This window comes from Sander vitreus, chromosome 9 (genome assembly GCF_031162955.1).
Source record: "Sander vitreus isolate 19-12246 chromosome 9, sanVit1, whole genome shotgun sequence".
Taxonomy (NCBI): domain Eukaryota; kingdom Metazoa; phylum Chordata; class Actinopteri; order Perciformes; family Percidae; genus Sander; species Sander vitreus.
The window spans coordinates 21,378,884-21,392,800 of record NC_135863.1 but is presented as its reverse complement, the minus strand read 5'-3'; positions in this window follow the sequence as shown (position 1 = coordinate 21,392,800).

The window sequence follows — 13,917 nt, the reverse complement described above, 5'->3', positions numbered from 1 at the left end:
CTGCAGATGTCTCACTGTAAACAAACCCACAGAGAAGAAGAAGACAGTCTGTTCATCCCACAACTCCATTGTGAGCATCCATGCTGCTTTCTACTGTAACAATGACATGTGGATGAATGCATGGCCTCCCCCCCAGGCCCCACCCTCCCCTGACCCCAACCAGTACTGAGGTAAAGACATGAGGTTATTTTCTCAACCCTGATACAAGACAAATAGAACTCCCAGGGAAAGGATCCGGGGCCAAATTTGTCTTTAAATTCTAAAAAAAGTAGGGGGATATGCTGGCTGGAATGTATGACTCCCATCTTTCCAAGAGTTAGGGAGCATGTCAAGCAGAACTAAGGACTTAGTAGCTTTTTACAAAGAGGCTTCTCTCTTCTCTCAGACAACTTCAATCAAGTTTCGTGAGAATGTTTCCTCCTATAAACACAGAAAGTTTTCATTGTACTTTCACTCTGACAGAAACCACATGACACGGGTAATTGTGAAAAGCCAATGAAACAGCCCACATGCTAATACTGGTCTGACATTTTGACAATGTGACCACATAAACGAATTGAAACGAGTGACTCCTGCCACTCATCTGTGACAGTGAGACTTTTTCCAGAGAGGCCAATAAGCTGGCAGTTACTGAGCCTAACCCTGCCTTTGGTTGGTTAAGTCTATGTTACTACAAAAAGGGTTCAAGGTGAGGAAAGCCCCTCAAACAAACACAAACTTCGAACAAAGGAGGGATGGAGGAATCTGTGCTGAAAGAATGTGGCTCCTCTTTCAACTGTTGGTATGCTTGCGGCACCTCCTGTCAAGAGAAGAAAAATCCCAGGAAGAAACAAACTGAAGAAATGCAAAACAAACCCGACCTCCTGCTGCCTGCCGATTGATTGATTAGGAGTTGTCGCATTTCTCTTCCTTTCAAATTGCTTAAGGCACTGAAAGAGTAAGTTTAGACCTCTGGGTTCATTCACATAAAGACATAACAGTTTAAAGTTATAACCCTTAAGCTTTTCATTAAAGCCACCTCTATTTTTGTGGTCTGCATTTTATCAACAATAGTTATTCATTACATTGACATTCTGTAATTACCTACTTGAATCAGTTTTCATTGTTAGTGGCGGAGTCTGCCATACCCGGGCTGGATTCTAATTGCTTTCACACGCATGAGGCATTCACAGCAAACCAGTGTTACTGTTTTTAATTCTATCTCATCAACCTCACTGCTCACTCTCCAAAGGCTGTATGAGAGCTGTATTACGTAAGTTACTGCTAATGCAAACCGAACATTCCCTAATGTTGCTAGTTCACATTAAAACTATTCAACTGGCGCAACATCAGGTGGCTTTTATTGTATAGCAGTCACAGGAAATGCATGTATTTGGTTGTTCATCACAAATGCATCTACAAAACAAGACAACTGTCTTTTTTGACATTTAAAGTCAGTAAGTCATTTTTAATTTTTGCAAGGGATTAGCGACAGTGAGCTGTTAGATGAAGCGCTGCAGGCAACAGGCTGCACATATTCCAACCCGTCAGCAAGGGCAATCTGATTTGCCCCTCTCCCCCTCTGCACTTTGATTTCATGCCATGTTCAGCATGAAATCAGATTGCTGTCATTATTGACTGACTGCTTTATTAAACCAATGTGAGTTTGTTTGACCACACCATAAACATATATACAGCTGCAGCTCCTCTGTATGACAAACTAGCTGTTTAAGAAGGGTTTCCTGTAGTATTTAACTGCACTTGCTGTTAACATCGTAACCACGGTTGTTGTCAAATAAACCTGAAAATATAGAGGTTTATGACTTCAACAGAGTTGAAATTGTGTAAGGTAGGTTATGATTCAGGAGAAATCCTAGATGCCCTGTAGTATCATTGTGAATCAACTTTTTTAAAGCATGAGCAAATGGAAGCTCTATTTTGAAACTCTTTAAATGCAAGAACAAAATCGCCTCACACAAAGCCTCTTGTTGGCTTGTTTGTTCTTCTCCTCGTGTTTTGCTTTCCTCTCCTCAAGCTGCAAGTCTTTAGTCAGAGCTTTGCTTTGACAGGTGAAGATCAACTGGAGTCATCACTATTGGCAACCGTGTGGGATTGGAGGGTAGAGGTGGCCATGGGGTCAGCGGCTGCAGAGTTATTCTATACCTATGCAATAACACACCGGGCTAGGGCAGAGGTCAACAACATGCCTTTATCCTCTTCCTGCAAACACACTGCAGCACCATTTCACATTAAACTCCACGAGAACCACCATTTATTTGTCAACAAGAAATGATGAATGGCATCAACTCAAGTACCTGTGTTAACTACTGTGTTAGTTTTCCTTTCAAGCTTGCCATTACAGGAAGACAACTATCTTGTATCCTGCATCCTGTTTTCTGATGAATGGTCAGAGAGGAACAATTGACTTCCTTTGCAGACACTTAAAACGGTGGAACAGCGGTTGGAGCGATTATGCAGCAATCACATTTGTAATTATGATAACGTCAATTGAGCTTGTCAGGGATGAATAATTTCAGGGAAGACAGTAAAATATACCTAACAAGGCTTTTCTCAGCGGTAAACACGGGGCTTTTAAAACTGTAATTAGCCCTTTAATGTCTAACACATGGCTTACAAGCCATCCATGGGCCCAACTTCCCTTCTCTCAACCACTTTCCCCTTCTCTCTGTAGGACACACTTTTCACATAGCTGGAAATCTAACCACACAAATAGGAAGCTCTCTGAGTGGGGTGGGGGTGAGGCGCAGGCAGGCGTAATTCAGCAATTGTAGGACAAATTGTTATTTTCCTGTGCCTAAAATAGACACACAGGAGATGCAAAATAATATTCTTACTGGGTCTACTGTTGGCTGCATGCACTGGATTCAAAGCAACACATTATCCTGACTGTTATGTGCTTTTGTTCTTTAGTAACCTAAAAACACAAATAGAAAAGGTATATGTTCACTGCAATCCCTCCAAAAAGTTCCAGGCCAAAGAAAAAGACAAGATCTGAAACTAACAAATGCAGCACCCCGTTCCCCAATCACCCACCACCACCAGTGCACCCCAGCTCTCTCTCTCTCTCTCTCTCTCTCTCTCTCTCTCTCTCTCTCTCCCACAACTGCCCCTTACGCATCCACCCACCCAGAGTGTTCAAGAATTCCCCCTTGAGAGACAGACGCAGATAATTGGTCACAGATTTTTGTGGCAGGACACAAAGGGACCTCCTATTCACCCCTGAGCAGCTGTCTACTTCCCATTCTCCCATCTCTGCTCCCCTACCAGTTGTGTCCCCTCCAACTCCCACCACCACCATCGGACCAGAGCTGAGCTGTTCCTCGTCCACAAAACACAGCCCCTTTCACTGCCACAATAAAGCCATCGGGACACATGCCTCTCATGACCCTGACCCAGAGCCCCTCTCTAGCCTCCTTACGCCTCCAGGCCTCAGTGACATCTATGAGACCTTTGAATTTGTTACAAGTCCCTTTGATAAAAGATTTTCCACTAATTAGGGATCCACTGGCCTTCATTAATGCACCTGTACTGTGATGCATAACTCAGCTCTATGTTTATTTATTTATTCTATAATAGCCAGATTGTGCCACCAGAAGCATTATATATACAATTGTACAGTAATATTTTATCAACAGACCATTTATTTATATGGACTTATTGTGGAGTATTGCTTATTTCATATTAGAGATCCATTCTTTAGATTACCTTTAAATATCTTAAAATGCAGTGGGGGAGAAGTATAAAGGTCCTTTCCTAAGTAAAATTACTCATACAGTACAACAATAACAAAAAGTAAAAGTTCTGCATTTAAAATATTACCTAAAATACAGACGCATTAACAGCTAATTATAGTAGCAAAATTAAAATCCCTCATTGTACAGCAGAATGGTCCCTGTCACTGTTATATTATAAATGATTTACAGCAGGTAGAACGGCTCTACAGTAACACATTCCGACGGGTTACAAATTTCTTTGTAACACCGAAAAGCATATGCAACCATGTAAATGGTAGCAGGAGTTTTCTTTATATAGGCCTAATTGTATTTTTATTTTATTTTAGTTATTTTAGTTATATGTTGTAGTTATGGCTGATACTGGGGCAGGGCCATCATAGAAAACACAACAAACAACTAAAAACTAAAAGGGCAAGTGACAGACGGCGAAAACCTGAGTCAATCTCGGTCGGGCTTTAATGGAGACAATTATGGGATTGTAAATGATTCAAAACTGACCTGGAATTGGCCCATAGGTATGTAATATGTCTATTTCATTCATAAAGTCACTTTACAATGAGCAGTGGCGCAAAAAGTGGGAATGCACTATATGCGGTGCATAGGGGCGCAGCACCATGGGGGGTGCCAAAGCGATGGTTAAAAAAAGATATATAGATTTTTGTTTTGCTATTTTCAATATGTAGCTGCTGTTGTGCGTGTCTAAATCATTTCTGCATTTCCTTAATGTTATTATATAACATTGTAGAGGACTAACAGGCTAGAGTAGGCGCCCTGTCTTATAAGATTCCATCATAGAATGTTGACATAGAAGAGGGAGGGGGGGGCGCCGTGAGCGCTGAGTGAACAGGTACGAGCGTAGAGTAGTGAATTGTCGTCTATGGAAAAAGAGCAAGCAAAACAGCTGTTGGGGCTAAAAATAGAAAAAGAAAGAGGGAAAAGGAGATGACATGTCAAGGGATGCGACAGCAGTTAAATAAGTGGATGGTGAAAGGCAACAGGTAGGATTTAAAGTGTGACGTCTGTGCTTGGAGGCTTGCAAATATTAACATAATATATGTTAACAGACTAGCTAGCGTTTGTTAACACTAGGAATGTAGCAGCCAAATGGAGGTTTACGGCTAGCTTACAATATGCAAAACCGAGGTTGCTGAGCTGAAAACTGATAAATAGGTAGGTAGCATGTACAATAAATGACAATAATCTGGAAAACATAACGCTATAACTCTGGTTTACCAAGGAATCATGCATAGATTTGCTACCAAACTTGGAGGCTTGCAAATATCCATGTTAACAGACTGGCTAGTGTTTGCTAACTTAATGCAAACCAATGTTGCTGATAGCTACATTTAGATTTTGGTTAAACCCTATGGTACCAATCCCATGCATGACATATCTCAATTTTATTAAGGTCAAATTACAACTGGTAAATATAAGGTAGCATGCACAATAAATGACAAGAAGAAAAATAAATAAATATGAAAAAAATATATAAATATTTAAAATACAAATTACAAAATGTGAATGTAATTTCAACAGTAGCACATGCTGCATAAGCTGCATAATAGTTGTCTTATCTGATGCCATCACTAGGCTGATTTAAGAATTTAATTTAGGCTGCTATATTTAACAGTGAGTTCATTTCATTCAGGTGTGAGGATGGTGGATCAGGAAAGACAGGGGAAGGCAACAGGTAGGTCTAACTTGATACCAACAGATTCATTTCTTAATATTATTGATATGGAAAAACTAATGAAAAATCTATTACATAATGTTTGTGTGACAAGATGTCTTAGTGGAGAAGAACACAGGCAAGGAGTGAATGAGACAGACATGAGGTTGGCGATGGCATCAAGTAGAGATGAGACCAGTGATGACATCAGGTAGGAGTTCTATTAGACCACACAAAACTAAATGTCCAGTATGGTTTGAAGTTCTGTTGACCAACCTATTCACTGTGTCCTTTTTGGGGGAAGAAATAGTGCAGACAGAGATGGAAAGCCACCACCACTCAAATCACATCAACAAGGGGTGATGATTAGGTTGCCAATTGTCACAATTTGGTTGCCATATACTTTGATATACTTTAAAATAAACCTTTATTATTTAAAGCCCATACATGATGATGTCCGGCACTTTTCTTTTTGAAAAAATTGTCGCTGCATACCCCTCTGACACTGGGTAGTTGCGCCACTGACAATGAGTTTTTATTTATTTTCATTCCGTGTTTGTGTTGGCCTACTATTTTCTTTTACCTTGTCCCCCTGTTCGTGTGTTAAGCATCCTTGGCTTTCATGAAATGTGCTATATAAATCTAAGTTATTATTATGTTGGTTGCTACAACAAACTCTTAATGCTTTGGGTCGTGACACAGTGACAGTGATAAAGTTACCCGGTTTAGCACACGAGACACTAAGTAGGCTAAGTTACCGTATGCAACACTTGAAATGCAACCATGCATCTGTAACAAATTCTCTTATTGTAAATGAATGATTTTCTGTCTGAGCAAAACATTCATCGCAACTATATATGACCTCCAGGTAACGCGCTCACTTGGCAATACAGTGGGTAGTCTTAGTCGTGGACATACACTACTAGTTTGCCCCGTTGACACTGGAAAATCTGCCAGATGCCCGTTACCTTCCGCTTTCTTTGTGTTGGAATTTTAAACTCCGGTGGATTTGAGGACTATGGTTAACTGCTCCTCAGATCTCTGCAGGGTAAATCCAGACAGCTAGCTAGACTATCTGTCCAATTTGAGTTTTCTGTTGCACGACTAAAACTACTATTGAAGGTACACGTTTCACCAAAACAAGTTCCTTCCCGAGGCTATTTTGTAGCGGCACGGTGGCTCTGTCCGGAGCTTAGTGCCGCCCGAGACGATTGTGATTGGTTTAAAGAAATGCCAATAAACCAGAGCACATTTTTTTCAATGGCTGTGTGGACTAGCCAGACCCTCCTCCGCAGCGCTGTGGAAGAAGGTCTGGCAATGCGAGACTATACAGTGGGCAATACAGCACCGTAAAGAAAATACATTTACGACAGCAGGTGTGGGAAAAAACACTACAGATTTTATCCAAAGCGGCCACTAGAATCAACACAAACGGAAAGTTACAAATAGCAACTTTAAGTAAAGTACAAGTACCCTACAAGTATGCTTAAGTACAGTACTTAAGTAACTGTACTGAGATACATTCTACCACTGTTAAAATGTCAGTGTGGCTCCCGGATACTCAACCAATTTGTTTTCGGAAAGTACACAATTGTGTGAAGTGTAAGGTTCCACAACAATATATTCACCTGGTGGTCCTAAAAAAAGGAATCTATTTGTGAACATCTCTAAAGTAACGACTGAACAATATGGCAATGGTAGGCACAAACAGTAGAAATGTGTTCATACAGGAAACAGAGAAAAGTAGAGCAACACGTTTCACCTTCAGCTTCCTGTACTTTCTCCCTCTTCTACCAAGCGTAATGGATTGCATGTGTGGAGTTGGTGTTGTGCCGAATAATAAAAAGACTAAAACAGACACAAGAAAGAAGAAAGGGGCACAAATAAGAACTCGTACAGTGTTGAAAGAAGGGAAAGAGAGAAAAATAAGAGGGAACAGTGAGAGCTCAGTTCAGAGGGGAAGAAGGAGAATAAGGTGATTACAATTCCAGTCACAACTGGCGCAGCCGCTTGTGCAGTGATCCTAGATTTCTTGAGCAGCCGAGCACAGCTGTTCCCAAGGGGCTCATGGGAAGGCATAGGTCAACCACCCCTTTCCTGACTCACCACATGTTAAAGGAATTCAGCGGTGCATTGTGGGATATGACACCAGTAACCCCCACAACTAAGTTTCCAAATTACTAACACATACATTCTCAAACCTGTCTGCCATTTCAGCATTGGAAAAATGATAAATGTTGATGTGAAATGGGAATGTGTAATGTCATAATACTGGTGAGGAAGACACGTGTAGATTTTAAACCCACACACTGAGTAATGGAAAACAATTATCACACTTTTTTATTTTAATGGATTTGATTTTCAGTTTAAAAGAAGACATCATAACCTGTTTTTCGTTCTTATCTCTCTCAAACGATAGCCCATGACTAATGGATAACTCACTAACACAAGTCAAATTTGGGGTATTTAACAATTATTTATCACGATGCTCTGGCTTTACTTTGAGAAAACAGTTCTTATCTGTTTACCAAATGGAGACAGTACAAGCTATTGTAGCAGAAAACAAAGGTAAGGCAGACAAACAACATTGTTCTTTTGGAGAAGCAAATGTTTGTAATTCAGTTTAACATTCCTGCATGCAGCTGGAGGATTTAATTAATTTGTAACATTCCTCCATCTCTTTGCTTTTCTTTTCGTTACTCTTCTCTTCTCTTCTCTTCTCTTCTCTTCTCTTCTCTTCTCTTCTCTTCTCTTCCTAACATGAAACTAATTACAGGTTATTAGTAATCATACCTAAAAGTTATGGGCTGTAACTATCTGCCGCTCGGCCCGGAAATTGAGTTAGGGAGATAATAAATGAAAACTGATCCTCTGGACTTTTCATAATCAGGGCAGGAAAATTGTCGCGTGTCATTATAACATGCATTCATGTTGGGAACGTTTCTGTTCACCTTGTATAGTTTGGAGAACTAAATACAATTTAATGAGGGGAGAGTAAATAGAAATCATGTAAAACAAACTGTGGCAATAAACAATTGATAGAAGGACTACTGATAGAAGGATTACGGTAACTCAATGTATTATGTTTTCAGATCATCACAATTACAGTCACAAATATGCCAAGAAAAAAGTGGCTTTTAAAACATCATAAACATCTTGACAGCCAGAACTCTGCGTGTCCTTTTATAGGGCTGTGTTTCATAGAGCAGTTATTGCCAGGTTTTTTTGTCGGCCTGGAGCTGTGTTGGGGTGGGGGTAAACGATGGAGCTGATGGACATCTGTCAGCCAGCCTAAGAAAAAACAAAACTGCAGGACTAGCAAAAAGAGAGGGAAAGATAGGGAGAGAGAAAAGGAAAATAAACAGTACTTTAATAACTTAGTAGTGAATTTCTTTTGCATTAGAGGACAAAAAAGTGACTGTTTATAAGACAGATAGTGGAACAATCCATCCAGCCTGGGAGGGCTCTGCCTGTGCCTGGCCATCTCTCTCTGACATCCAAAGCCTGAATCCCTGTGAGCCCAGAGGGACTATTTGGAGCCACAACAGGCCTTAGGGAGGGCTCGGCCACAGGTGGTGTCCAGCAGCTGCTATGGGTCTGCATAGACAAACACACACAGCCTGCACTAATGCACATTCTCCGAACAGACTCCGTCACACACACATGCCATCAAACTGTATGTATATACCGTAAGTGAATGCCAACATATATGTGTGAAAGGAAGACTCACAGATAAAACCACAAGTATGCAAAAGCATGGTACGACACGCACACTCGCACACACACACACACACACACACACACACACACACACACACACACACACACACACACATTGAGCCCATACTACAAGATAAGGAATTATCCACACATACTAACGGATACACCCCAAACACACACACATTTTCCCTCCACAAACATAATCCACTACTGAGCCAAATGATGCATACTGTACACACACACACACACACACACACACTCGTACACCAGGCTATTGCTTGAAATATTCTACCCGCAAAAAAACATATGCAAACACCACACATAAGTCAGATCAGCCACAAGCATCACATACACACACATATACACACTTGAACATAAAAAGGTGGGAAAAAAGTGTACAGTGTGCTCATGTGCACCCCTTCTCACACCCACACAGATTCCTGTAAGTAAACTCCAATGCTGCTGTCCATTTTTTAGCTGTGATGCTAGACACACACCCCAAGGAGGGAAAACCTGCAACTTTACAGATTTACTGGTTAGAATTGACTCGATTTCTGGGTTATGACAGTCCACAACAGCCAACGTGTCTTTCTATCTGGCTGTTTCCGTTTTGGTCAAAAGTCGAGCCCACATATACAGACTTTTCATTGGTGTAACACCAAAACCGTCAATTTCAACACTGATTTAATTATATTTATGTAGATACATTTCCAATTGGTGAGTAGAGTCCATAGAGTGTAATGGAAAATGTAATTATGTTGAAATATGGAGTGGTTGTGTAGTCTGTTTAACATTCCTTTTTCCTTCAGCAGAAGCAACATTGCCTCTGTTATGTAAACCTGAACAACAAACTAATACATATGGTAAACACTCACTAACTTTCCTAGCGAGACTACCCAGATGAACAATTTATCCTGGATTCCAGAGCAATGAGGCAACAAATTAAAACAGGCATTAGTGGTGAATTTGAGCCCTCTTACAGGGAAACAGGACACATGACTGACAGCAACGTTATGCAAACCCTCCCACAATTGTCCCTTTCATTGGTCCCAAGATTCAGACTTGTTGACTTCCAAAAGTGTGACTCAAAGAAAGCGAGAAAGTTAGGACTTGGTGGGTGGGATTCAACCTTAAAACTGTAAGCAAAAAAAAATGTTACACCATACAAAAACAACTAGGAATTCACATATAACATAACAACAAAGATGTAGCTGTGTAAGAGCTTTCAACCACCTCCACGTGTTTGCTTATTAGCAAGAGTGTCATGTGTCCTCTTGCAGTGCACTAAACAGAATCAGCTCTCGTCTGACGCTCCCGGTTTGCTTGTGTGTTTGCAATGAGGCCTTCTTGACCACCACCCTTGCAGTTGTGAGTCTCATCAGACCATTCTTTGTCACCTCTGTCAGTGAATTGCCTGCTTACATGCAATGGCATGTGAGGGCACAAAAGGCTTTTCTTTAGATTGTTCTGGTGATGTAAAGAGGGGCCAAACAACAGAACAGGACAGGGTGAGCCCATGTGAGGGCTGGGGACCGTGTTGTTTGTGCAGCTTTTTTAAATAGAGTGGAGGGGGGTGAGGTGCATCATTGTACCTAACCCCCCACCACCCATCACCCACCTCTAACCACCGCATTCTCCAATCCCTTAAGCTGACACATTTCATGGCTGCTATAAAGACGAGACGCTGCCCTCAATTTCCTATGAAAGAGGCCTAAATAAGGAGGCAACAAAGCATACATTCTTTCCCAGTGTCTATGAAAATGTGATCATTATTTTAAGACTTAAAAGAGTATTCCACCAAGCAAGCCCCCCCCCCCATAACATAATTAAAACTGGACAGTTTTTTAAAAAGAATCTTAATTGATGATCCTAATTCATGCATTATTCCATGTCAAAACCACCTGCTTTACCCATAATGCAATCACCCATCGGCTATCAGTCTGATGACGATTTAGCCTCTTGGGGCAATGGCCAATATTTTGGGGGTTCAGTTAGCCAGGGGATATTCGGCCAAGACTACTTTTTCCATGCATCGGGTCAGATTAGCAACTTGAGACTCCAAGAATGGAGTTGAGAGACGAAATATCCATAAACAGATATCCGTATATGAATGCGGATACATTTTTTAAAAACCTAATAAAAAGCTACACCGTAGTCAGACAATAGTCGATAGGTTCCGAGATTGCATTTCGGCCATTGCATTCCGCCTCTTTAGCTCGCTTTTCGTTTATCAAAACGTACTACCAACTACAAACGGAAACCAGAACGCTTTAGATACCAAAATATTGTCCCGTTGACTACAGACATGCATTCATATGCAGATATCTGTTTATAGCGATTACCCACATTGCAACTCGACTGCCGACAGTTCATTCTAAGATTTGGGTGTTTTATGCTAATGTGGGTGTTTTTAATTGGGTGTTTTTATACTAATATAGCCTCATGCAGAGATGAGGAGAAAAACAAAGTGGTCTGGTAAACTCACTTCTTTCTAATGCTACACTTCCAGATTTTCAAACTTGTAGTCTTCCGCCCCACCCAGTGCTGACTCAAGTGACATCACTTGAGGTAGTTTATCAGACTTCGCACAGATCCCTCTGAAGACACAACTTGTTTCATATATGTAGTAGAAGTACCCAAGACCTGTAAACTTTGACTTTTAATGTGTAAAATAATTTGAGTTCCTTTTAAAGTGCTGATATATTTCTTGATAATATGTATGTAGCAAAGGTGGAAATAGGGTGAGCAGTAAGAAAAGCTGATCCAAATTGCTTGCATAACCTTGAGAGAGAAGTTGTTATTCATGAGGTTTCTAGAGAAAGATTAACAACCTTTTTTTCTATTTATCTTTCTCTTCATAAAAAATATCTCTCTAAATAAATGCGCTGACTATTTGGATGGTTAGATTCAGTAATACATAAAAGTTAGGTGGGTGGTTATTTTTCAATACTACAGGCCTTGTCTTGCCCCTGTGTTCAGCCGTTATACTGTATATCTCTCATCACATGACTGCGCTGGAGGCAAAGAGTAGAGCCTGTTTGAAATGATTGTTGTGCTCCTCTAACGTTTGTATTTGTCTTTCAGGAGGCATGGGGCAGAGGAGGGGGCAACTCTAAAATCTGACAAATTGCTGAAAATTGCCTTCACACAGTCATTCCTGTTTGGACATACTTGGCACATCTGGTTGTGATCTGGCAACAGAAGTGCTGTGGCGGAGGGCTCAGCTCTCAGAGTGGTGCCACATATTATCCCCTCCTCCTCCTCCTCTCTCTGCTGGTTTGGTCTCCAAACATACTGATGTTCATCCCTCTCTCTCTCTCTGCCTTCTCTCTTTCTCTCTCGCTCCCTCTGTGGGGTGATGGTGTTTGTAGTGATGCTTGGCAGTTGTCCCGCCGGAGCATTCCTGAGCTCTTCTCCGACTTTAAGGGCATCAGTGGGTTGTAATTGAGGCGTCTGTGAAGATGAATGCAGCACTGTGACACTGCAAGCAGCACATATTTTCAAAGGAGAAAGCTGCTCACAATCTGGCAACTTTAAACACAGCCAATAAAAAGATCCCAGAGATAAATTTTCTGTGTCTCTGTGTTTGGCACGACACTGCACATACGCCTCCACATACACACACACACACACACACACACACACACACACACACACACACACACACAAAGGTTAGTAGTTCAAAAGTAGAGCATCACAATCTGCAGAGATATCTTTGTCTGTGTGTGACTCTGATCACAGTGTGTGGTGCAGCAGCATCATTCAACACTGTCTTATAAATCCTCACCTCATTGTTTTACTGTAGTCTTTACTAATCTGTGTGCTCTGGACAATATCTGCTGGAATGTGTTTTCCATGTTAGTGCTGCTCATGTTATAATGTCTCCATGGAAAAACAACATGAAAATGGAAGTAAGCTGCTCCACTGACTCAATCTGCTCTGGAAAAAAGATGCCAAGCATAGCTTTCGAAAGGCTTTAGACAATATTTGACGTGCTTTTGTCTCTCAACCCTGACAATAAGCTTGATTAGAGATTCTTATGTATATTCTTTTGCAACATATGTGTCAAATAAACATGCATTGGATTGTGAAGTAGAGGAGAGGTCATGGGTAAATACATGCAGCATTGTCAATCGTGCAGCTGTGTAGCTGGGAGAGAGAAACTGAGTGCACAGCTGCAGACTGAGGCCTCAGCTTCTCAAATTGCTTCTGCCCCAGTTTCCTGCTCTCTTTACCGACCAGGCCAAGCCAGGCCTTTATTAGACCCACCCCCACCTTAATAATCCATGATGTCACCTCAACATCACTTTTTTGTTTTTCTTCCCTACTATTTTTTTCATCCCTACTGCTGGTGCAACCCCCATTGTTTGTTAAATATTAACAGGTGTGGGAGGAGAAGCGAATCCATTCGGCTAAGGTTCTTCTGTTCCCCTCCATCCGTCTATCTGTCCATCTACTGCTATCACCACATCTGCTTCAGTTTTGACTTCCCCTGGCTTGTTTGTCCATCTGTATTTGTGTTTCTTCCCCCCTCCTTTTCCTCTGTCCCCCCTTTCAGTGGAGGGAGGCTGAGGAATGATCAGTCAGGCTTTGATGCCGCTGGCCCCTGCCCTGGTTTCCACAGCACATGGGCCCAGGCAATTACAAAAGCGCTCCTAGCCGACTGCTATTACTCTGTAATGCTCCTGTCTGGAAGAGGAGGAAGACAAAGAGCAGGAGAAGGAAGACCAATGGTTGAGTTGATGTATGTAGACCACATACTATGAGGATCCATTTTACACAGAAGATCCGTGA